We start from the raw sequence: 27,177 nt of genomic DNA on the forward strand, positions 1-27,177 counted from the left end.
AAATAACAAGAAAAAGCCTCCACAGGAACAAGCTGATCTGCAAGTAAATTATCTGCCTTCCAGATCAAAGATTAACATTTTCAAAGGAAAACAACAAAATTCAAATATTGAATACCATAACTTTCACAATATTTAGCTCCAACCAAAAATTATATGCCATATAAAAAAGCAGATGTGAACCATAACAGTAGAAACAGATTCAGAAATGACAGCCATGATAGAATTAGCAGATAAGGAAATTAAAATATGTATTATAAATATGTCAAGAATTTAAAGAAAACATGAACACAATAAGCAGTGAAATGGAAACTGTTAAAGAAATTGATCATCTAGAGATTAAAAAAAGTACGTTATCCAAAATGAAAAATTCACTTGATGGATCTAAGAGCAGATTGCTTAAGAAAACATCAGTGAAGTTGAATATAGGACAGTAGAAACTATCAAAACTCAAGCATAGAAAGAAGAAAAGCCTGTAAAAAAATTAATATTGCCTTTCAGACCTGTGGACAATGTCAAGGAATTTTGCATATCTCTAACTGGAGTCCCAGAAAAGGTAGAGAGCACAGCGGAAATAACATTTAAGAACATAATGGCTGGATTTTTTTTCTGTGTTGACTTAAAAAGAACTGCAAATATCCAAGAAGCTCAACAAAATTCAAATAATATAAGCAAGAAAATTATATTAAGGGATATCATAATAAACTCATTGAAAATCAATTATAAAGAAAAAATCTCAGAGCAGCCATATTAAGAAAAAGAAAAGATGTTGTACGCAAGCAAACGAAGACATAAATGACCAGAAACAATGCAAACCAAAAGACAAACATCTTTAAAATGTGTGTGTGGGGGGGGGGAGGGGGGGGAACAACAACATCAGCAAAACAAAACAAAAAAACAACAGCTTAGATTCTTTATCAAGCAAAAATATCTTTAAAAAATAAAGACTGTATTTTTTGAGATAAGCTGAAATAATTTATTGCTAGAATATGTCTTGATAAGAAGTGTTAAAGGAATATTTAGAAGGAAAATGATACAAGATGAAAATTCAAATTTACATAAAGAAATGAAAAGAATGAGAAATATAAATATACCAATACATATAAAAAGTTTTTCCATTAAAATTTTTAATAAAAGAATGTATTGGTCTAAATTTGTTAGTCTAAAACAAGTATAGAAGTAAAATGTGATAAGAAAAATGGAGAGAATAAGTTGAAAAATAAAGCTGTACTGTCTTAAATTTTTCATAAAGTATAATATTATTTGAAGGTAGATTGTGATAATTTAATAATATTGTGAAAATAGAGCAACAACTAAAAAAAGACATATAGCTATGTAGCTAATAAATTGAAAGGAGATAAAAAACTAAAAAGAAAAGTTTTTCTTAAAAAGTTTTTTTCTTAAAGAAAAAAAGGAAGAAAATACAGATGGGATAGAGAACAAACAGCAACATAGTAGAATTAGATCCAGCTATATAAAACATTATATTACATAAATAGACCAAACATATCTACTAAAAGGCAAAGATTGAATGAAAAATTAAGGAATGGGTAAATATTACTTGTAAGTAATATACAGGAAACATAAAGGAAAAATAATAAAAAGTTATACTATGCAAATCATGCAAATAGTATAAGAAATTTGGAGTGGCTTTATTCATATCAGACAACATAGATTTTGAAACAAATATTAGCAGAGCTTTAGAGGGATGTTTAAAAACATCAGCTCATTGAGAAGATATGACAACCTTATATATGTATACCTTTAAATGACAGTTTCAAAATACAAATCTGATAAGACTGAAGAGAAAAGATAGACTAAATCCACAATAATCATTGGTTGTCTCAGCTTTCTTCTCTCAGCAATTTATAGAACCAGTAGACAAAAAAGCAGTGTGTAGAAATCTTGAAAAACAGTATCAACCAACCTGACCTCATTGACATTTGTAGAATACTGCACCCAATAACAGTACCGTGAGAATGCTTTTAAAGTGCTAATCTTTTGTATTTTGGGATATAAAACAAGTCTTTACATATTTAAAGTGATTAAAATCATGCAGAGTATGTTTGCTGACCATAATGGAATTAAATTAGATAGTAATAACAAAAAGATATCTAGAAAATCTCCAAATACTTGGAAATTAAGTAACATGCTTCTAAATCATCTGTGGATCAAGTAAGCAATTAAAAGGGGAATTAGACTAAATGATTACAAAAATGCAACATATCAAATTTTTTCATCTAAAGTGTACTTAAAAGGAAATCTATAGTAGTTAAAACAGTGCTCTGAGGGAAATTTATAGATTTAGATATGCATATTAGAATAAAAAGAAAGTTTTAAAATCAGTGATCTGAAATTCCACCTTAGGGAGTTAGAAATAAAAAAGAAAATTAAATACAAATTGAATAGAATAAATAATAATGTAACTTGAAACATTATATATCTAAACATAAAACTGAAAACTGTAAAAGTTCTAGAAGATACCATAGGGGAAAATCTTCACCATCTTGAGATGAAAGATTTCATAGGGCACTAAAAGTATGAACTTAAAAAAGTAATAAGTTGGACTTTATCAAAACTAAGAATATCTCCTCAAAAGAAACAATTAAGAAAATGAAAAGGCAAGGTACTAAGAATATATTTCCAATTCATACAGCTGCTAAATAACTTACATACAGAATACATAAATAAAAAACCTCTTAAAACTCAGAAGACATGTAATCCAATTAAAATGGTCAAATACTTCAAACAAGATACACAAAACATCAAGAAACACATGAAATAATGTTCAACTTCCTTAGTCATCAGGAAAATGAACATTAAAATCATAGGATATATCACTATATATGTACTTGAATGGCAAGAATGCAGAACAACTGTAATTGTCATACATTGCTGATGGGAATGTAAAGTGGTACAACTACTTTGAAATATAATTTGCCAATTTCTTAAGCACATTCATTTAACACAGCAATTCAATCTTAGGCATTTATCCAATAGAAATAGAAATATATATCCACACAAAACTTGTACAAAAATGTTTATAGTAGCTTCTTCTTATTATTAGCTCCAAACTGGAAACCTGCAAATGTTCATTACCATGTGAATGTTTAAACCAATTAACCATATTACTCAGAAATAAAAAAGAACAAATTACCAACACATACAACAATATGGATGAAGTTAAAAAGCATGATGCTGAGCAAAAGAATTTATACCCATGCACATACACTGCCTGCACACAAATGTATGGCATGATTTTATGTAAATGAAATTCTAGAATGGACAAATCTTATCTATAGAGACAACAGCACATTAGCAGTTGCCTGAGATGGTTGGGTTGGAAGGACTGACTGGGAAGGGGTACTAGGAAACTTTCTGTGGTGATGGAAGTGTTCTTGATTGGTTTGGTGTCACACAAGTGTATATATTTGTTAAAATACATCAAATTAAACACTTACGTATATTAAATAAATAGCTTGCCAAAGTCAACTGAAGACATGAGTATGCATCTGCATGTACATTATAGACATAAGCAAGAGCATTGCTAAGAAGTGTTTCCATACTAATGACAAATTATTATAATCATGGCGCTGGCATACCATGTCAGTTTTTATAAATACCATGAAATTTATATAAATTTTGGTTTTGACTTTGGCAGAAGACATTCTAAACTGTAAGCCATTGTACTTTTAAAAATAAATATTTAGCTATAATGTTTGATGTTACTATGTAAAGCTTAAAGCTTAAAAATGCTCTCTGTCACATTATTTAACTTTTTTTTGTGATGTCATCAAAGTCAGCTGACACCCAGGGGAACGTACTTTGCCCTTGAATAACATCCAACATGTCAAGTAGCAGACAAAAACAAAAGACTGCAAATCGGGTAAACATTTGGACAGTTCACAGATTTGTAAGTAGTGTATAATTTGATCACATTTGTTTTATTTAAAGAAAATCTGACAATAATATAAGCTCATGTAGGAGCTGCCCTGGACTCAGAGAAACAAGTGTAGAGATCAGTAGTTCAGGCAAGGTATAATGAGTGTTTGGATTAAAGTACAATAAGGTATAATCAGAGAACATGTGAAAGAGATATTTGTTATAGTTTGGTTTGTCATAAATTTAATGACCTACAATGGAACCTCTTAGGTCTCCCCTCATACGAAAAATAAAATTCAGTATTCTCCTCATGCCCTATATAGTTCTGCATGGTGTGGTCACAGCCTGCTTCCCAACCTCATCTCTGAATAACGCCTCCTGCTCCCCTTTCCACTGAGCACCAACCGCAGTGATCTTCTCACCTCTAAACACAAGGTCATTGCCTCCTCAGAGACTTTGCACTTGCTGTTCCTTTAGCCTAAATGCTCTTTAGGTGTATCTTCTCCTCATTTAGGTTTGAGTTCGGATACCAACTCTTTGGCTCCTTCTCGTCACTTAGGTTTGAGTTCAGATACCAGCTCTTTGGCTCCTTCTCATCATTTAGGTTTCAGTTCAGATACCAACTCTTTGGAGAGCTCTTGCCTAACAATGCTCCTGCCCAGCCTTGCTATCACATTATCATTTCTGTTTAGCATGTATCACAATCTAAAGTTATTTGTTTACTATTTTATTTAATCCATTACTGCCACTACAATGTAAATTTTATAAGAGTACCTTAACTGTAATATTCTCCAGTGAAATCCCAGGGCCTACGATAATGCATAGCACAGATATTTTTGAACAGAGAAGTATTTAAATGTTTTAGATGGTAAAGATTATGAATGAAATGTCATAAAATATATGTTAAATATACATTTTATAATATATTTTATAATTATATTTATAAAATAAATATAAAATGTATATTTAACATATATTTATATTTTATTAACATATATATCTTGATTATGTTGCATTGTTTTGTAGGACTCACTGTAAGAGTAACTCAAAGTAGTAGCTGAGAGGGTACATATCATCATCTCCTTTATTGCCATACTCTCACTACTTCTCACTACTCCATCTATTTTCCGGATCAATCATTCATTCAGCATTTATTGAGAACATACGGGCATATGAAGATAAAGACATACACACTTCAAAAGGTGCAAAAGACGCCTGAAAATGTACTGTGAAGTTCAGAAAAGGAAGAGATATTTTTGCTTTAAAGAGGGGTTGAGAAAGTGGGAAAATCTTGGAAAAAGATTTGACATTTCAGATTGGTCCTAAATGATAATAGAAGTATATGAAGAAGAGACAGAAAGAAAGGGCTTACCAGGCAGAGGGAACAACTTAAGCAAAGATAAAAGGTATAGAAGTTGAGGAAGTCATTCGTGATGACCAAAATATAGTGTGCATTGGAGGTAGTCTGGTGGAAGGTGAGGTTGGAGAAATACATTGAGGTCTGATAATGAAGGGCCTTGAATACCATGCAGAGAACTTTATCTAGTAGGTAACTGAGGAGCCATCAAAGGATTTTATCTATAAATGTGACCAGGTTTGTGATTTAAAAGAAATTCTTGCAATAGTTAGGATAAGGGAGTGAGGCTAAACGCATGAAGATTATAGGTGAAAGATCATTGAAAATTTCCAGGCAAGATATGAGAAAAGGCTAAATTAAGACTGGGGCAGTATGAATAGGTAGATAAGAACTGATTTCAGGATTAGAATTGATGGGTCTTGGGACCCATAAGAGAGTGAGGGAAAAAAGGGAGATAGTGCTGACTCTGAGTTTCTGGTTGGAAGTCATAGATAGGCTGTAATTGATCCACTGTGACCTGCAATTGATTGGCCCTCTTGGTTCACCTCATTTCCTTCATTGACCTTTCTCCCCAACCTTAACTCCAGAACAGAGGTTTCCTTCTACTTTGGGCTCATTAATACCTCTTTTCATTCACCAGGTATAGAGCCTGCTAGCTAATCAATCTGCCTGAGCAACCTTTCCTTTTCCTGTGTGTCAGCAGCTGAGTATCTTAAAGATTGATTCAATATGCTCTCGATTCTGTCGAAACTCTTACAGGATGCCTAGAGAGCTATTTCACTGCCTTGTAGGTTTGCTCATCTGCTAACAACCTGCAATAATACTTTAATTCATTCAACTTTTTCTTATTAACTTCTTGTATTCACTTATATTGGTCCATAGATGATATCAGCTCCATCCTCAATGGTCTCCACAGGTTTGCTCTTAAGTCATTATGTGAGATGTATATTTCTGACTGTGGATTTAATACTGAGATGAGTTCTGAGATGAGTTTTCAAAATTTTGAAAGGTCGAGAGACAACGTATAATGGGCAGTTTCTTACTTTTCAGTGCTTACAACCTAAATGAAAACATGACTTTCATCCCTTCCCTTCCTCCCTCCTTTTTTCCCTTCTTCCTTTCTTTGTTCCTTCCTTCCTGCCTTCTTTTCCTCCTCAATTAAATAAAAATTTAGTATAAATACTGCAAAGGCATCCAGAATAAAAAGATAAATAAAATATAAAAGTCTCTGATCACACAACAATCAATAATTAAGTGACAAATTATATGATGTAGAACTTAAGCCTAGATGTAACAGAGCAGGCCTCTTAAAGAAGCTAGTACTAGCAGGGCGTGGTGCCTCATGTGGGTAATCCCAGCACTTTGGGAGGCTGAGGCATGCAGATCACTTGAGTGTAGGAGTTAGAGTTAGAGACTAGCCTGGGCAACATGGCAAAACCGTGTCTCCACCAAAAATACAAAAAATTAGCTTGGTGTGGTGTCACACACCTGTAGTCCCAGCTACTTGGGAGGCTGAGGTGGGAGGACTGCTTGAGCCAGGGAGTTGGAGGTTGCAGTTAGCCAGTTAGCCGGAATCATGCCACTACACACCAACTTGGGTGACAGAGTGAGACCTGGTCTCGAAAAAAAAAAAACAAAGCTAAGCTAGTACTCATTTAGAGAATGATTATTAGTAGTAGTAATAGGTTTAGGAGCTCTCATAAGTATAGGATATCTTCATTTTAAGAAATTAGTTCATAAAAAATCAGTATATTTATGTGGAGAAGTCAAAAAATGTGGACTGGAAGTTGTACAGTTAGATGGACTCAAAGTTGGCTTTTGTAATCGTGAGCAAACTGGAACTGTGTTAAAGTGAATAAAATTTTCTAGGAACATGTGGTAGGGCCCTGAATGGCAGGACTAAGTAATGCAAAGCTAGCTTATCAAAGTTATAGTCAGTAAAACAGGGTTTTATTAGATAGCGTGCTACATAAAGGTAAACATGAACATGGAAATATATAACTTCTGAGTCAAAACTGTCAAAATAAAATTGAATGTAGGTTTACTAAACACACTATGATGGCATTGGGGCAACCGGCCTTGGTTGGAGATCATGGGAAAGTTCTTGGAGACTTGTAGTTGCCCATGAGATTTGTGTAACTGTTGGTGACATTACTGCTAAAAAGCTAATCAAATGTTTTATTCTACATCAGTGCAAAAAGATCACAGGGGCACCACTTCCTGAAAACAGTCTTGGCCAAACCACCTGTGAAGTTGAATGGAATATTCAGTTCTGTGTACCTTATGTGTAGAGGGTCATCTACAAGCTAGAGCTTGCTCTTAGAATACCACTGATGATGTTGCAGAAACAGTGTTGCATCAGAGCTAGACAAGAGATGACTATGAGAAAAGTCTGAACAATTTCAAAATTTTGAAAGATCACGAAAGAGTAAATAGATTTGTTCCTTTTTAGTCCAGAAGGCAGAACAGCATCAATAGGCACAAATTCTGGTGAGGCAAATTTGGATCCAAAATCAGAGAAAGATTTTTTAATTGGTTATTCTATCAGCAATTCAGGAAGTTTCCATCATCTCTACAATAAAGGCCTTTTTACTGAGAGTGTTCAAAGTCTACACAGATGGGCACTTGTTTGAGATGTCACTAAGTGAAATCCCGTAAGGATGGTGAGTTAAATGAGATGATCTATAAGCTTGCTTTCAATGCTGAGTCCAAATACAGCCTTACTTCTTGTATCTTTTCTTAGTAGAGGAAGTTGCACAAAATGCTGGTTAAAGTAATAATAAAATTATGGGGAAGGTGGAAGGGGGAAGAATAGTAAATATTCTTCTTAATGTATTATAATGATTATATATTAGTCTAAGGACACAGGGAAGATTTTGGTAGAGATTTTGGTTGTTGTTTTGAATCGATTTAAGTCAAGAATAGATTTCTTTATTTCATTTTCATACCAAAGTGAAATGGGAACCGGTAGTATATTCCATACACCCTTCGGAAATAGTTTTCCTGTTCCCTAGTGTGGAAAGGATAAAAAATACCTAGTTGTTAGGCTTCAGGTTAGGCATTTTATTCCACAAATACTAATGTTGAGCATACATGGGTCACTTTATATTTGCCAAGTATTTTTAAGAGTTATTAATTTGTCTTCATAATAACCATGGGAAAGCAATGAAGTTGTATCTCTACTTAGCAGATGAAAAAACTGAGGCCACATGCATGCAGAATCACCAAGTGTATCAGTTTCAAAAGACTTGAAGTTTTTTTCAGGGGAGGAATTGCTTTTATACTATATTTTCAGACAGTGAATCTAAGGAACCAAGTAGTTGATATGATTCATTCATTAACATTGCCCTAAACATCAGGCTGATTCTTTTTTGAAGGGAGTCTCACTTTGTGAGCTTATCTGATAATTTTATAATTATTATAATAATAATACATTTTAAAAATGTGTAACTCACTTTTGCACTCTACAAAGAAAGTTAAATTATTAAATTTCATTTAACAGACAAAATTAAATGTGTTCTTAACTACCCCACATGCTACAAACAGTTGTTTTTATAAATCCAAGGAAAAAATCTAAGCAAACTTGTTTACCATTGGTTAAATAAAGTTGAATTTCAAATGACATAGTTCTTATAGTATATTACTTGGCACACAGATTTATTCTAAATTGCCACATTATCACTGAATCATCCAGAATAGCATCTGCTGGAAGACCACCAACAGAATCCCAGGGATTGGATGCAGTCATTACAATGACAATAAACACCAAATTGGCAACTTTTGGGGCTGGCCTTTTTGTTAAAACACATTATATTTTTCAAAACTTCAGCTGATTCTACACCAGTGATCTCAATTTTCAAAAAAATTCTGTACTCTCCTGTTGCTCACTTCATGTTACTATCTGTGATCTAGTAACCATATCATATTTCTGATGATTTAAAGTTGATTTTAAGTTGCTTGAAAATAATTTGCTAATTTTGTCATGTACATTATTATAAAATTGCATTTAGAAATTACTGGGATTAAAGCATTATTATTTCAAAAATATCAAGATTGCATTAGTTTGCTACAGCTGCCATAACAAATTACTACACACTGTATGGCTTAAAAGAACCAAAATTTATTGTCTGCAGTTCTGGAGGCTGAAAGTCCAAAATCAAGGTGTCTACACGCTTGTGCTTCCTCTGAAACCTACAGGAAAAAGATATGTTTGAGACCTCTCTCCCGGGTTCCTATAGCTTCAGGCATTCTTTGTCTTATAAATGGATGTCTTCTCCCTGTGTCTGTTTATACTGTCTTCCCTCAGTGCACTTCTGTCTTGTGTCCAAATTTCCCCTCCCAACACAACACCAGCTGTATTGAATTAATGCCCACCCTAATAACTCCATTTTAATTTGATTACTTCTGGGTAGTTGCAGTGACTCATGCCTGTATACCCAGTACTTTGGGAGGTGAGGTGGGTGATCAGTTGAGTCCCAGGAGTTCAAGACGAGCCTGAACAACATGCCAAGACCCCATCTCTATAAAAAAATTAAAAAACAAAAATTTCCAGGTGCAGTGACGCACACTTGTAGTCCTAACTACTAGGGAGGCTGAGGCAGAAGGATTGCTTGAGCCTGGGAGGTGGAGGTTGCAGTAAGCCCAGATTGCACCACTACACTCTAGCCTGGGTGACAGAAGGAGACCCTGTCTCAAAACACCAACAAGCAAAACCCAACAACAACAAAAAGAGCAAAAAACAAAATTTGATTACTTCTATATGAACCCTATTTCCAAATAAAGTCACATTTTGATGTATTGGGGGTTAGAACTTCAACATACTTTTTTGGGGATATCAGAGGGAGGACAAAATTCAATCCATAACAATACTGTTACTTCTAGAAACTTGGTTAATAAGATCAAAGCAATGAAGAAAATCATGCAATTATTTGAAGAAGTTTGGCAACCAAGATAGCAAAATTTTAAGCTTTTACTTTTTTATTTTTCGCATTTCTTTAAACTGGGTTACTATATGGATGCATTTCTTCTTCTTTTCCTACCAATAAATCTTAATATTATATGATATTTGATATACAAAATAATGTGACATATTTATTTATATTATAACCTGTAATAAATAACTCATTACATAAAGTGTTTGAGTAGTATGGAAGTTGTCTTTGTCTCTCTTGAGTGAATTCTTTTTCCTTCTGGTTAGATGTAAACAAAACTCTGAATTTGATATTCATCATTATTTTGTCTTTCTTTATATTATATACATATATGCTATACATATATACATACACATGAAATACATATGGGGTTGTATATGTAAAGTACATCTATCTGTGTATCAATCATCTTCTTCAATGTGTTGCCTGGCTCTGCAAGTTTTTGAACTTTATAAAAAACAGCATAATACTCTAGTTAGCCTTTCACAACTTGCTTTTCTTTCTTTCAAAATTAGAATGCTAAGATTCACTGACATATCTGTTATTTATTCGTTTTCACTTGCTTGTGGTGTTTCATTGAACAAATCCCCTCCCCTTGAAAGTGTCTTCTTGGCTGTTCTTAGCGCTTTAATCACATACATTTTAGTGTTAACTTGCTAAATTTTAAAAGTATTTATTTAAATTTTAAGTGAAGTTTTATTGTCTGTAAGATCAATTTTGAGGAGAACTGCTGTCTTAACTATATTAAGCTATCTGATCCATGAACATGGTATATTTCTCAACTTATTTAAGCATTTAAAAATGTATTTCAATTCCATCTGGAATATTTTTTTCTGGCTAAAGAATACCTTTAATATTGCATTTAGTTCAGATTTGAATTAATTTTTTCTTGTCTGAAATTTTTTTTTAGTTTTTATTTTTGAGGACTCTTTTCCTTGAATTTAAAATTTTATAACACCAATTATTTTCTTTTGGCAGTTTGAAAATTATTTCATTGTCTTCTAGATTTGACTTTTTCTGTGAATAAGTTAGCCGTCAGCTGCTCTGCTCGTTTATGTCCTTTGAAGATTAGTATATATTTTTCCTCTAGCTGCTTATAGGACCTATGGTATGCCTAGATGTGGTGTCCTTAATGTTTATCTTGCTTGAATTATTTTTTTTCAAAATGCAAAAGGAAAACATCTTTTCTGCTTCTTTCTCATTCTTATCTCTTCTTGGACTTTATGCGTAGATTAAAACTTTTAATTGTATTATCTATTTTTCTTATACTCTTATTTTTTTTTCATCCCATTCTTTTTCCTGACAGCTTTATCTGGGATATTTTCTATTGACATATTTTTGCCTATTGACATTATTTTGCCTATTGACAACATTTCTATTGACATATTGATATATCTTTCATATGTCTTGGGTGTATATTTACATGCTAGGTCATCAATGGTCCCTTTAGTTCTGTGTATTTTGTAGTTAATCCCAGCCATTGAGTTCTTAAGTTCAGTTAGTATATTTATGTGTTCCAGAATTTCCAGTTTTTATAGTTTGAAGCTGTCAAAATTGCCAATCTTTTTTATATTTTTGAAAATATTAAGCATATTTTTGAGTCCTTAGCTAATAACTCTATTTTCTAAATTCCCTGTGGATCTGTTTCTATGTTATGTTATTTCTCTTGGGTTTTGATTACATTATATTGCTAGATTATATTTCTGACTAATCACTGTGTTAAAGAAGTAAAGGTAATTTGGGACTTAGAGTATGTGTTAACTTCCACCAAAGAAAGTTTATTTATTTATTTATTTTTGACAGGTGGCTAAGGGCACTAGCAATCAAGGTTTCCTTTAGTTTAAATAAGGATTTAGTTCATTTGAGGCTGTTTTTGTTTTGTTCATCTTTATTCAAAAGTTTAGGAGATTTTCCAGTCCCTCTTGCTTGGAAGGCTCTGAACTTGAGTTTCTCTCCATCTATCATGAGTCTGGAAGCTGCTCTGCTCAGCATCTCAGCCTTTGTTTTAAAAACAGTAGAGGCCCACAGGGGAAAATAAGCTCAAATGTAGAGTGATTTATCTGGGAGTTTATCATTTTCTGAATTTTGGCTTCATAATTTTTTACTGTCTTGTTATATTTTCAATGAATTGAAACATACTATTTAAAACATTTGCCCACATTTATTAGTCACTTTAGGGTTGATCTGAAATATCTAGTCTACCATTATTGTAAACAGAATTCCCTTCCACTAATTTTTTTTTTTTTTTTTTTTTTTTTGAGACAGAGTCTCGCTCTGTGCCCAGGCTAGAGTGCAGTGGCCAGATCTCAGCTCACTGCAAGCTCCGCCTCCCAGGTTCACGCCATTCTCCTGCCTCAGCCTCCCAAGTAGCTGGGACTACAGGCGCCCGCCACCACGCCCGGCTCATTTTTTGTGTTTTTAGTAGAGATGGGGTTTCACCGTGTTAGCCAGGATGGTCTCGATCTCCTGACCTCGTGATCCGCCCATCTCGGCCTCGCAAAGTGCTGGGATTACAGGCTTGAGCCACCGCGCCCGGCCTACCTTCCACTAATTTTTAAAAATTGAGGTTGTGTGTGTGTGTCTGTATTATTTCAAAACATTGTATTTATTTATTTTCCAAATCTAACTGGTCATATTTGATAGTCTCTTGGTCATTGCTCACATATCTTGACTTTTTTCTTTTTAAAATATTTTATTCATAATTATTTTATTTTCTTTTACATTTTTAGAACTCCACAAGCTGAGGGGTTTAAACTTGTGAAGTTTTTCTTCACATACACTGTGGAGTCTTTCTTCATGTGCATAGTAATTTTGTTGTATTATGAGCTCATACTTTGTTGAACTTCTGTGAGAATCTTGGGGGGCTAACGTGGGGGTACTTTCCTGCAGAAAGCACTTGTACTTGCTCCTGGTGGGTACTGTTGAATACAAGTTGATACCACTGTAATATAATATCTCAGCTTCAGGTTTCTCTGGCCACGGGAAAAATATATATCTGAAATTGTGACCTGAGTGATAGCAGGTCTATAGGCTAATTCTCAGGAGAAACGATCGAACTGTTTTTTTCTTTTTAAATTATACTTTAAGTGTACATGTGCAGAACATGCAGGTTCATTACATAGGTATACACGTGCCATGGTGGTTTGCTGCACCCATCAACCCGTCATCTACATTACATATTTCTCCTAATGCTATCCCTCCCCCAGTCTCCTACCTGCTGACAGGGCCCAGTATGTGATGTGCCCCCACTCGATGTCTATGTGTTCTCATTGTTCAACTCCCACTTATGAGTGAGAACATGTGGTATTTGGTTTTCGGTTCTTGTGATATTTTGGTGAGAATGATGGTTTCTAGCTCATCCATGTCCCTGCAAAGGACGTGAACTCATCCTTTTCCGTGGTTGCAAAGAATTCCATGGTGTATATATGCCACATTTTCTTTATCCAGTCTATCATTGATGGGCATTTGGGTTGGTTTCAAGTCTATGCTATTGTGAACAGTGCCACAATAAACATATGTGTGCATGTGTCTTTATAGTGCAATGATTTATAATCCTTTGGGTATATGTTCAGTAATGAGATTGCTGGGTCAAATGGTATTTCTTGTTCTAGATCCTTGAGGAATCACCACACTGTCTTACACAATGGTTGAACTAACTTACATTCCCACCAACAGTGTAAAAGTGTTCCTATTTCCCCACATCCTCTCCAGCATCTGTTGTTTCGGAGTTTTTAATGATCACCATTCTAACTGGCATGAGATGGTATCTCATTGTGGTTTTGATTTGCGTTTCTCTAATGGCCAGTGATGATGAGCTTTTTCTCATATGTTCATTGGCTGCATAAATGTCTTCTTTTGAGAAGTGTCTGTTCCTATCCTTTGCCCACTTTTTGATGGGGTTCTTTGTTTTCTTCTTGTAAATTTGTTTCAGTTCTTTGCAGATTCTGGATATTAGCCCTTGGTCAGATGGATAGATTGCAAAAATTTTCTCCCATTCTGTAGGTTGCCTGTTCACTCTGAAGTAGTTTCTTTTGTTGTGCAGAAGCTCTTTAGTTTAATTAGATCACATTTGTTAATTTTGGCTTTGGTTGCCATTGCTTTTAGTGTTTTAGTCATGAAGTCTTTGCCCATGCCTGTGTCCTGAATGGTATTGCCTAGGGTTTCTTCTAGGGTTTTTATGGTTTTAGGTCTTAGGTTTAAGTCTTTAATCCATCTTGAGTTAATTTTTGTATAAGGTGTAAGGAAGGCATCCCGTTTCAGCTTTTTGCATATGGCTAGCCAGTTTTTCCAACACCATTTATTAAATAGGGAATCCATTCCCCATTGCTTGTTTTTGTCAGGTTTGTCAAAGATCAGATGGTTGTAGATATGTGGTGTTATTTCTGAGGCCTCTGTTCTGTTCTATTGGTCTATATATCTGTTTTGGTACAAGTACCATGCTGTTTTGGTTACTGTAGCCTTGTAGTATAGCTTGAAGTCAGGTAGCGTGATGCTTCCAGCTTTGTTCTTTTTGCTTAGGATTGTCTTGGCTATATGGGCTCTTTTTTGGTTCCATATGAAATTTAAAGTGGTTTTTTTCCAATTATGTGAAGAAAGTCAATGGTAGCTTGATGCGGATAGCATTCAATCTATAAATTACTTTGGGTAGTATGGCCATTTTCACAATATTGATTCTTCCTATCCATAAGCATGGAATGTTTTTCCATTTGTTTGTGTCCTCTTTTATTTTGTTGAGCAGTGGTTTGTTGTTCTCCTTGAAGAGGTCCTTCACATCCCTTGTAAGCGGTATTCCTAGGTATTTTATTCTTTTTGTAGCAATTGTGAATGAGAATTCACTCATGATTTGGCTCTCTGTTTGTCTTTTATTCATGTATAGGTATGCTTTTGATTTTTGCATATTGATTTTGTATCCTGAGACTTTGCTGAAGTTGCTTATCAGCTTAAGGAGATTTTGGGTTGAGACAATGGGGTTTTCATTCTTTTTTTCTTTTTTTGAGATGGAGCCTCGCTCTGTCACCCAGGCTGGAGTGCAGTGGTGAGACCTTGGCTCACTGCAAGCTCCGCCTCCCGGATTCATGCCATTCTCCTGCCTCAACCTCCTGAGTAGCTGGGACTACAGGCGCCCACCACCACGCTGGGCTAATTTATTTATTTATTTATTTTTTCATTGGAGACGGGGTTTCACCATGTTACCCAGGATAGTCTCCATCGCCTGACCTCATGATCCACCTGCCTCGGCCTCCCAAAGTGCTGGGATTACAGGCATCAGCCACCATGCCCAGTCAGATGATGGGGTTTTCTAAATACACAATTGTGTCATCTGCAAAGAGAGACAATTTGACTTCCTCTTTTCCTAATTGAATACTCTTTATTTCTTTCTCTTGCCTGATTGCTGTGGCCAGAACTTCCAGTACTATGTTGAATAGGAGTGGTGGAAGAGGGCATCCTTGTCTTGTGCCAGTTTTCAAAGAGAATGTTTCCAGTTTTTGCCATTCAGTATGATATTGGCTGTGGGTTTGTTATAAATAGCTCTTATTATTTTGAGATACGTTCCATCAATACTTAGTTTATTGTGAGTTTTTAGCATGAAGGGCTGTTGAATTTTGTTGAAGACCTTTTCTATATCTATTGAGATTATCATGTGGTTTTTGTCATTGGTTCTGTTTATGTGATGGATTACGTTTATTGATTCGCGTGTGTTGAACCTGCCTTGCATCCCAGGGATGAAGCCAACTTGGTCTTGGTGGATAAGCTTTTTGTGTGTGCTGCTGGAATCGGTTTGCCAGTATTTTATTGAGGAGTTTTACATCAATGTTCATCAGGGATGTTGGCCTGAAATTTTCTTTTTTTTGTTGTGTCTCTGTTGGGTTTTGGTATCAGGATGATGGTAGCCTCTTAAAATGAGTTAGGGAGGATTCCTTCTTTTTCTATTGTTTGGAATAGTTTCAGAAGGAATAGTGTCAGCTCCTCTTTGTACCTCTGTTCGAAATCAGCTGTGCATCTGTCTGGTCCTGGACTTTTTTTGTTTTTTTAAACCTGGAGTCCTGGTGAAGACAGACACTTTCCTGATAGGCTTCCATTGCTAGTACACAGATGCTTTTAACACTCTTTGACTAATATTGTAGCTCATTTGAGGTCCAAAATTAATGAAATTCATATCTCATGGATCATTCACTGGGTTGTAACCATGAATATATGTGCTGAGTGTGTTGGCTGAAGGAAAATATATCTAAAAACAGATAAAGTAGCAAATTAATAGATATATAAAACAATTATTGAAGCCAGGGATAATACTTACAGGGGTCAGGTAGGTAATGTAAAGGCATGAAGTTGCTAAAAATAAGACAATAAGAACGAGTGGGCAACTCTAAAAGATTCAAATTCAAATGTAAAAATGAAGATAGCCGTGAAAACATCTCCTGAAACTACTTGACCCAGAGACTGCCAGTTTTCAACTCTGCCTAAACTCAACAAATACCTTGATAGTATACTTTACATAGACTCGAATATGTGCTATTTCCTGATGTTCCTTGACAACATCCAATTGTACATTTAAATGTGATCTATAACAATTTGACTTGCTAAGGCTAATGTATTTTAAACTGCGTGCTCGATATGGCCTTTGTTCTACATTTTTTTTAAGATGCAGGAACATCTTTAGCATACATTAAAAATAAATGGTCATGGAGCAAGGATTTACTAATCATAGTAAATTGAGGGAGTTTGGATAAAAGATCACTTTTGAAAATTAGGGATTCCAGAGGCTAAAATTAGCAGTATTCATGATTTAGAGAACAAAAGTTACTATTAAAACATTGTGCATAAAATGTTTCCACCACTAATCCATATTATATGATGATGAGAGAAATGAGGTGAAATAGAAGATTAATGAGAAAATCAATGGTAATTTCTGTCTTTTTACTAAATAAGAGTCGATTTGTATCATCACTATTAGCATGTAAGTATAAATGGGAATAAAATCAGGTCGAGAGGGAAAAGTTGTGTTGAGTTTTATGGCTCAATGTAGGCAAAGTGTAGTGCTTAATTCCACAGCTTTCCACTTATTGTGCAATCACACACTATTTTTTTTCATATCCAGACTAGATATTCAGCAAACTCTTACTATATATCAAGGAAAAAATGCTGCAGAAATACATTTCTTATTTAATTTCTACTATTCTTTTAAATGGCAGTTTGCAGAATGCATCTGGGTGTACAGCTAATGACCCGTGAGCAATAAGCAACTGTTTAAGTAAAATGCACTATGAAAAAGCTTTTACCAAACAGCATTTTAATATTTTAAATAGATTTTCCATTGCAGGCTCTTTGTAACTGGATTAGTTCTCTGATATGTTCTGACAGAGCTGTGGTTAGGGATACTCCATTAACTTTGTCTGTCATCTTATTTTCCCTAGTATTCAGCAGAACACCCTTATATTTCATAATTTGTATTGCTATCAGTGCTGATTTGTAAATGTGCAAATTATAATTAACAACGGCTACTACTTCTATTAAATATTAAATCATTCTTGCAGCTTATGTTTTCCACAGCAGATGGAGCCCTGTGGTATGCAAATAGACTTTCCTTACATTGTCAGCAATATTTAACCTATATTTTAACTTAAAGAACACATTTTTCCCTGTTTGCTTTACGTTTTCTATAGCATTTAGGTTAATATTTATTTACTGCAGATTCCCTTTCTACCAATAAGAATTTCATGGACTATTACATCCCAGCACTGTGGTTTTGTTTCCGTTCATTAATAGCTCCTTAATCATCTAGCTTGCTTGTAAGTACAAGAACTTGTTATTTGTACTGATGCTGCAGTATTGCATAAGAAGCATTTAGTTATATTTTAGTATGTACAGCAGAGGCAAAAATGTTGAGTACACCATCGTAGGTTTTAATTTGAAATCCAATCTATGTGCACATTTTTCCTCCAGAATAAGCAAAAGCATTTAAGGTTTTATATTGTGTTTTAAACATTCTATTAAATGTCATCAGCCGATTCAGGAAAATGTATTGCAAAAATATTAGAGAAGTATAAAATGTGTAAATGTAATAGATGCTTGGGACATGGAGAGGAATGTAAAAGTCCAACATTTATCAGGTAGCCATAAACTACTAAGAAACATTGATAGAATGTAACATTCTTATGATATATAGTATCTTAAGCATGAACTCTTATTTCTGGTATTTATTACAGTGCTGTTGCATTAGAAAACACTAATCTAGAATTATTGCAACTCTTCCTAACTGTGGAGTACGAATATTTTCGTTGAGGAATAAGTTCTAACTTTCTTAACAATGAAAGGATATATACTCTTTAAACCCGGCTGGAATCAGAAGGTTGTGTTTTCTTGACAGGTTTTTAATGGCAAGTTAAGACTGCCGGGGAAACCGTAGAACTCAAAGGCATTAACTGACAAATTAAGCAAAGAGTAATGAAAACTTCGATGTGTTTGAATCATCATTCATTGAACTGTAATTGCCTTAGCAGCACAAAATTAAATTGTAACAAGTAAGGGTCTTGACACTTCCCGCAATTTCTAAAATAGCTTATACATGCCATGGAGGGTAAACAGCAGTCACATGAAATACTGGATGTGAGTGTTTTAAATTAATTAATTATATTTATTTATTAATTGGAATCAGCCATTCAATAAGACACACAAGGTTATTGTAACAGTCTGCCTTTTGGATTCTTAAACATAGAAAAGTTTTGGTCTGCCGCAGATGATGCAATTATAAGTGGGGTCACATTCAAGGCGTTCAGCCTGTTGGTTTATGGAAACAATTAGAAATGACTTGCCGGTCCGGCGCAGTGGCTCACGCCTGTAATCCCAGCACTTTGGGAGGCCGAGGCGGGTGTCATGAGGTCAGGAGATGAGAGCATCCTGGCTAACATGGTGAAACCCAGTCTCTACTAAAAATACAAAAAATTAGCCGGGCATGGTGGCGGGCGCCTGTAGTCCCAGCTACTGGGGAGTTTCTGGGACTGAGGCAGGAGAATGGCGTGAACCTGAGAGGCGGAGCTTGCAGTGAGCCGAGATTGTGCCACTGCACTCCAGCCTGGGTGACAGAGGGAGACTCTGTCTTAAAAAAAAAAAAAAAAAAAAAAAGAAAAAAAGAAAAAAAAAGAAAAGAAATGATTTGGCACTTACAGATCTCCTCCACCCAACCCCCATCCTGGGGTAGGAAGAAAGATTAGGAATACACAGAGATAATTGTTCAGATTTTGCCTTTAGGGATGTCATTTGAGAATCTAGCTAAAAATATATTAGTTTATTTGTGACTGACCAAAGAAAGTAAAGTCTACATAGCAGGTTTCTTTTCCCTCCAAGAAAAAGTTTAAAGTTTTAATGCTAGAATACCAAAAAGAGTATTAGAATACTCAGAAAGAAAAGTATATCTGTTTTGCTGAGGATGTCCTATAAGAGTCAAAACAGAGAAAATATAAAACAAATGTTGGATTAATTGAAAGTTACAGTTATGAAATTCACAAGAACTGCCTGACCAATTTTTCTGTGGGCTTTAGAGATGGTGACTTTCCTAATAGATTGTGCTTCAGTTTTGGGTGGGAAGTTGTGATGAACATTTGAGTGAGAAAATATGTGTCTGAGTTAGAGCATCTGCTTTCATTACTTAGTTTTCCAGAGGACATTGTGAGTCAAGGAAATGAGTGGGTTTTATCCTGGAAAAGATCCAGGGGAAACTAGATCTTCTTAAGAAGACAAAGGAAGAGCAGATTTCAGCAGCTTTGAGAAGGGAGCTGTGGGCGAGACTGAGTGGGGGAGGACTCACCCTGTTGGTCTCTGGTGAGCTCTGCTCATCTGGAGGCAGTGAATCCTCCTTCAGCAGCACAGAGACTCGTTCAGGGTTCAGTATTAACCTGTTTAAAAACCTTCTCTTTAGCATATTCCAAATTGAGATGCCCTAGACAATAGAATGCCTTTGCATCCGAGGGCTGTGCTTAATGGGCATTGCCTGAAGGTAAGGCCTCTACAGAACATTCACAGAAGAAGCACAGTGGGAATGTGAAGAACATAAAGGACCTGGGCTCTGGGTGTGGAATTTCAGATTTAAAATTCAGAGGAGTCTCCATAAGGAGGCTGAATCTTAGAGTCAAGTAATTTCATCAACATTTCCTAAACTATATGTTTGGGAAGAGAGGAGGGGATTTGTATACCCTTCAAATAGTTTGCTTATTTTTGTAGCCTGAAGAAACAAGTTAGGACCTAGTGCAAAACTGATGATTGGGATATATGTGAACATACATATAAAAATCTGTCACAGCAACAGAGGCTATCAGGCTAATTTCTATCCCTTCTTCATTTGGGCTGACGTTAAGGATGAAAGTGGGGTGGAGTAAAACAAAAGAGAAGCAATGGAATGCTCCTGGATGAACAAGATAAAAGGCTTGTTTTGTTTTATTAACGACTTTGAATGCCTATCTCATGCTCTAGGGAGCTTTTCTCATCAGTAACTTCTCATATTTGCTAAATCCAGTGTCCTAAGACATTATTTCATTCCTTATGTATCTTTGGGTCTTTAGCCGGCAGCATCTACACAATTAGGTTTAGGTCTTTTGAATTTCTGCTTATTATTTCCTATGGAAACTCTAATAGTCAAGACCTGTCATCATGCCACCATGAGGCTAGCATATAAAGTGGACACAGTGGAATTCAGTGTTCCTTCATCCCCATTATACTGCACCCTCTTTCCTGATATAACTGTCCTGTTACCTGCTTCAGCATGCCCAATTACAGCTGTCTTTCCCTGGCATACCTCATTCCCAACCATTCTTCTCTTCTTGGCTTCGTCAAAATGTCTAAGTTTTGTGGCCTCTGCCCTCAGTACTTGTTACCTTTATTTAATCTTATTAGGCAAATGAAATCACGTAAGATGCTATTGGCTGATAAGGTCTTTGGATAACATTTGCCTTTTGATAGTAGGTTTTCATTACATGGACCCAAGGGGAATGTTATAGACCCTATGCTAAGACCAGTGGGGCAAGAGCACTCTTTGCTTTTCTTCTCAACAGCAGTTTAACTAACTTGCCAAGGAAGAGCTTTGGCCTTCTAGTTAAAGTCCATGAAATTGTGTAAGGTGCCAAACCAGTGCCTTCTTTAAAAACAAACAAAACCTATGAAGAAAAGCTCATTGTCACTGGTCATTAGAGAAATGCAAATGAAAACCACAATGAGATACCATCTCACACCAGTTAGAATGGTGATCATTAAAAAGTCAGGAAACAACAGATGCTGGAGAGGATATGGAGAAATAGGAATGCTTTTACACTGTTGGTGGGAGTGTAAATGAGTTCACCCATTGTGGAAGACAGTGTAGCAATTCCTCAAGGATCTAGAATCAGAAATACTATTTGACCCAGTAGTCCCATTACTAGGTATGTACCCAAAGGATTATAAATCATCCTAATATAAAGGCACATGCATACGTATGTCTATTGCAGCACTATTCACAATATCTAAGACTTGAAACCAACCCAGATGCCCATCAATGATAGACTGGATAAAGAAAATGTGGCACATATACACTATAGAATACTATGCAGCCATAGAAAAGGATGAGTTCGTGTCCTTTGCAGGGACACGGATGAAGCTGGAAACCATCATTCTCAGCAAACTAACACAAGAACAGAAAACCAAACACCACATGTTCTCATAAGTGGGAGTTGAACAATAAGAACACATGGACACAGGGAGGGGAACCTCACACACTTGGGGCCTGTAAGGGGGTGGGAGGCTAGGGGAGGGATAGCATTAGGAGAAATACCTAATGTAGATGACGGGTCAATGGGTACAGCAAACCACCATGGCACGTGTATACCTATGTAACAAACCTGCACATTCTGTACATGTATCCCAGAACTTAAGTGTATATGTGTTTACATATATATATGTGTATATATATGTATGTGCACATACATGTGTATATATACATGTGTATATATGTGTGTGTGTATACACACACACACACACACCAAAAACACAGTGAAATAAATATCAGTCTTTTAGCACATTGACCCAAATAATGCTTGCTCAAGGATCTGTAGTTTTATGCAAACCCAATATTAGGCCTAATAGAAAGTAAATACTAAATCTAGGTAAAATTACCCTGCAAGGCATATAACTTTCAAGAAAATTAAACTCTCCTTGCTTTCTTTATGTTCCTAGTGTTTTATTTTAAATTTTGTATAATTTTGCTTTTGAAAACCTTCAGTGTTTTTGTTATAGATAAGCATGTTCTCTGGCAAACTTGACTTGAGAGAAAGAAGCTCCATGCCAAAAGCTTTTTTTCGAGCAGGGTAGAGGGGAAAGCATAATTCAATAACTTTGCAAAATGCTGCAGATCCTATCTAAATTTTGAAGATTTGCAGTTCATCAGTGTATTAAAGGCCCTGAGAAGTCCTGTAGTGAAAAAGCCTGTTTAGATTTGTTTAATTCAGCATTTTCTAAATGTGTAATTCTTTTGTTCATAACATTCTGGGGAACTAGTTTCCCAATTAACACAATCATGGAGGATGGGGAGGGGTGGTGGCATGCTGCTGTAGACATCTGCTTGTACTCTAATTAGTAGAAAAGAAAGGAGAAAATGTTGTGTTGCAAAGCCACTGTAGACAGCCAGTAAACACACCCATTTTTTTTTTCACTCATTCATTTACTTTTCAAGAATTTCCTAAATATCAGCCATGTAAACAAGGCTGAATAAGGAGTTGCGCCCCCCCACTGACAAAATCCAATCTTGGCCTTGAGGTGTTTAGAAGCATGTTGGGAAAAAATCACATAATAAAAGTTGTCTAGGCAGCACATACGTGACTGAATCAATGATCAGTGGTGAGACAGTGTCTTCCAGTGCTTGAGTCCTGACTTCCTGGGATTTGTAGGGACTACTGGATGCTGATGACCTACTGCTGCTTGGACTCAGCCACGTCTATGCAGACATCCAGTCTCGGTAAAGAAACAACCAAACCAAAAAACACCACTTCAAAGACCCTTTCAATCTGTTAGAGCCTTAAGCTGGAGGTAATATTTCCTTTCTCTGAAATTGAGGAGAAAGCATAGGGCTTGGAATCATAGAACTTCAATTTGAATCCTGCCCCCATCCTTCATAGCTTTGTGTTTGGATATATCCCCTGACACTGCAAGGTGCAGATGCTGAGGATACTGTTATTTCTGTTTTCTAGGGTATTGATCTAGAAGGATCCTGGGAAGATCTAATGAAAACGATTGTATAAATTCCTACAGAGTAAAATTCTATGTAAATTTTAGGTGTTATTTTTTATTATCCTTGATTCTATTATTCCTAAACTAATCAAAATAATGACTCAATATGTAAGTCACTATCTTAAATGTTTTCCATTTGTTTTCTCTTTTAATCTTTACAACAGCCCTAAGTGTTAGATACTCTAATTATTCCATTTTACAGAAGAGAAAATAGAGGATGGCAGAATTTAAATCAAGGGTTTAAGTTAAATATTTTTGTGTGTGGCTAGATCTCTACCATGTTCAGCAAATTTGGAATTCATTCTTTCATCCATCTGATGTTACTAAGCACCTACTATGTACCCTATATCGTTCCAAGTCCTAGTTATACAGTAGTGAACAAAATGGATTAAAAATCACATCTTTGTGGAGTTTAAATTGTAGAGAGGAAGAAGGACAATAAGTGTAAATAACGTGTAAGCTATGTAGAATGGTAGAAAGCAATGAGTACTGCTATGGAAGAAAGGGCAAGAGGTGTTGGGAGTGTGGGAAGAAGCAGTGACATATAATTTTAAATGAGTTAAACAAGGTTGGCCTGCTGAGATGGTGACTGTTGAGCAAAGATTTGAAGGAGGGGAGGGAATTGGTCTTGCAGATGTTGGAAGGAAGAGTGTTCCAGTCAGTGGGGACAGCGAATGGTAAAGGTGCTGAAGAGTGAGTATGTTGAGTGTGTTTGAGAACCAGTGTATTCAGTGGGGTTAAAATGTGCCAGGGGAAGGAACAGCCGCATCAGGGAGGCTGGAAGGTGTGTGGCCTATAGACCACTGCCAGGACCCTGGCTTTCTGTCTTCAGAGAATGGAAGACATGGGAGGGTTCTGAGCAGTGAAGTGATGTGATCTGATGTGTGTTTCAAAAAGATCACATTGGCCATTTTGTTGAGAATACACCCTAGGGGTTAAGGGAGGAAGCAGGAAAATAAAAAAACCAGCCTCATTTCTGGTACAAAATAAAGTGAATTAGAATGTGCTTCCAAGTCTCATTTAGTGTACATTAAACTGGTTAGTTCATTTTCCATATAGCAAAATGAGTATGCTTGGGAGGCCTTTTTGAACATCTATTTATCTTGACCAAATACTTTCTTCTAGCATCTTGAAGTCATTTATTTGGCTATGTTGGTGCTATAACCAAAATGAGTTTTTCTATAATAGTGACATAAATCCTGGAATTCCACTAGAACATTAGATTAAATAGGCCTTTTTTTTTGTGGGGTGGGTGGGTAGTGTATTCCATCTACTTCTTATCAAAACCAGTGTAAGTTCCAGTATAGACTGGGTGGTGATTTGAAAACACCACCTATTCAGGTTCCACCCGAAGGTAGAATATAGACAAATAGTAGAATATCATTAGAAACTATATCCTGCTATGGAAAATTAGGATCAGAATCATGATCTTTTAAAAGCAAGAAGCAGAAAACTGACACAATAGAAATTTGAATTCTTTCTGAACTCATTTTAATCATTGATATTATTATCCAATTCCTAGCTCTCAGTCCCACAAAACTCAACCTGGATGAAGAATTTGATGTTGTTTTTACTGAGCTGATAGAAGTAGAAATCACATAACCTTGTAGTAAGCTCGTTTATGGATATTCTAGTAACTTTATGGACCATACTTAGGTTAATGATAGAGCAGAAATGCCATTAAAGTAGAATACTATTAGTTAATCCACTGGTGACATGCATTAGTGATACTTGAAAAGGAACGAGGAGTTTTGTGGTTTTAGCTCATCCCCTTATTAAGATTTGTAGGTGTTTTATATGAACTTACTCTCCCATTCACCCTTGGCAAATGACTCAGATCCCTTTAGCCTACCAGGAGACATGCTCAAGAAGGCTTTCTGTTGATGGAACATGACTGACTTGTTTTCTTTCAAAATGCAATACAGTGGCTTTGGAATTACAAGTATACTATGTGACCAAGAAGCAGCCTCAGTTGAAATACAGATTTCATGGTTTATTGGAAATGTGAATCATATTTTCTTTATTTACTTAAGAGTTCATGTTTGGGAGTGGAAGTGTAGCAAAGAGAGATTATTTAAAAATTATTGAATTAATCTGAAGTTCTTCCTCTTCATATTTGATTTATTTTATTTTTTTTGAGAATTGACCAATGTCTTCATGAGAGATATGCTCAGGAAATGACAGTCAATTGCCTGAGAGAAATATCTGTGTTTGAAGAATTGAGGGAGGGCCAAGGGGACAAGTAAGGCAGTCCTATCCTTTGAGACTGTAGTCAGAGATTTAGCAAGAAATTAGAAATGCACAATGTATAGTTTAAGCACATGTATAGTTACCTGAACTCCAGAGTCATTTTAAAACAAAGTAGTTAAGAGGGTATAAATGTTAGTATTCCATTGCCATCCCTGCCACCACAAATCTACAGCCTACTATTTTCCTACCATACATTTCCTAATGATGCTTCTGTTGATAGAAAGCCCCAGTCATTTTTTATTAATGGATGCTGTGACTTCGTCCCACTCTCTTTCCATTGGCACAGCATTTACTGATTAAAGATGCTGGGTGAGTCAGAATATTCCTTGCATAATGATTGGTTACTTGGAATGGGTACCAGCTCTTCCTTTGTGATAAAGAACAGTGTATATAAATAAGGGTAAGAGATTTTCTTGATGTTCAAGGTCTTTGGTCGCTGAGTTACAGACTATAAATTTCCTGGGCCACATTCTAGATGCAGAACTTCCATGGAAGTCAACCAAAGTTTTGTAAAAAAAAATTAACAGCAGGAAAATGCACTATTATTATTTATTTTGGCTGCTCTGAAGATAATTTGATGCATAAAGTATTGAAGAAGTTTTGAGTTTTTTCAGTGATTCATTTTCATGCATATGTTTATCACATTTCTGGGTATTGTTTTCCTCTATCGTATATATTTCCATCTTCCATGGGTAAATCAACATCTTCATCCATATTGCACATTCAGCGGCTGTAAATTCAGCCTGTATTCTCATTAAATGTTACGAATATGTGATTTTCATTTATGATTTTAGTGGGTGTTTCTGAAATTTCCACAGCAGCATCTGGCCAGGAAATAGTGTCTGTGAATCAGAATTACTACAACTAATTTTATTTTTCTTTTGTAGACTTACTTATCTAATCCTTTCCTAGCAAACAGGAGGCGATTTGGATTCCTTTCTATTTTAATTCTCAGAGACTCTGCTCATCGACAGACTTTAGGTTTGATTTTGCTTTTCCTGGTATGTGTGGTTCAGGGAAGAGTGGAAGCAAATCTTGTATCCTCTCCTCTTCCACCCTGTCAACACTCACATCTAGGCCACCACCATGGTTTAATCAGACTAGAGGGAGCACATCCTAAGAGGTTTTCCCACTACATTCAGCTTTGGTCCCTTCTAATCTCTCACTGCTGCTGTTAGAATGATCTTTTAAAAATGCAGATATTATCCTACCTCTCCCTGCTTAAAACCCTTTGTGTTGTCCTTGAGATAGAGATCAAATTTCTGAACACAGCTCATGGGGCTCTGCATATTTTGGTCTCTACTTGCCTCTCCAGACAATTATCCCACATTCTTTCTCACTCTTCATGTTCTCAACACAGGAACCTGCCGCCAGGTTCCCAAATCATCACTTTCTTTCACCTCCAGGTCTTCATATATGCTGCTTGCTTTGCAAGAACAGTCATTCTCTATATGCTCCTGCGTATATCCTGCTCAACCCTCAAATCTCTGCTTGAATTCCTCTCTGCTGACA

This window comes from Macaca mulatta, chromosome 1, assembly GCF_049350105.2.
Source record: "Macaca mulatta isolate MMU2019108-1 chromosome 1, T2T-MMU8v2.0, whole genome shotgun sequence".
NCBI lineage: Eukaryota > Metazoa > Chordata > Mammalia > Primates > Cercopithecidae > Macaca > Macaca mulatta.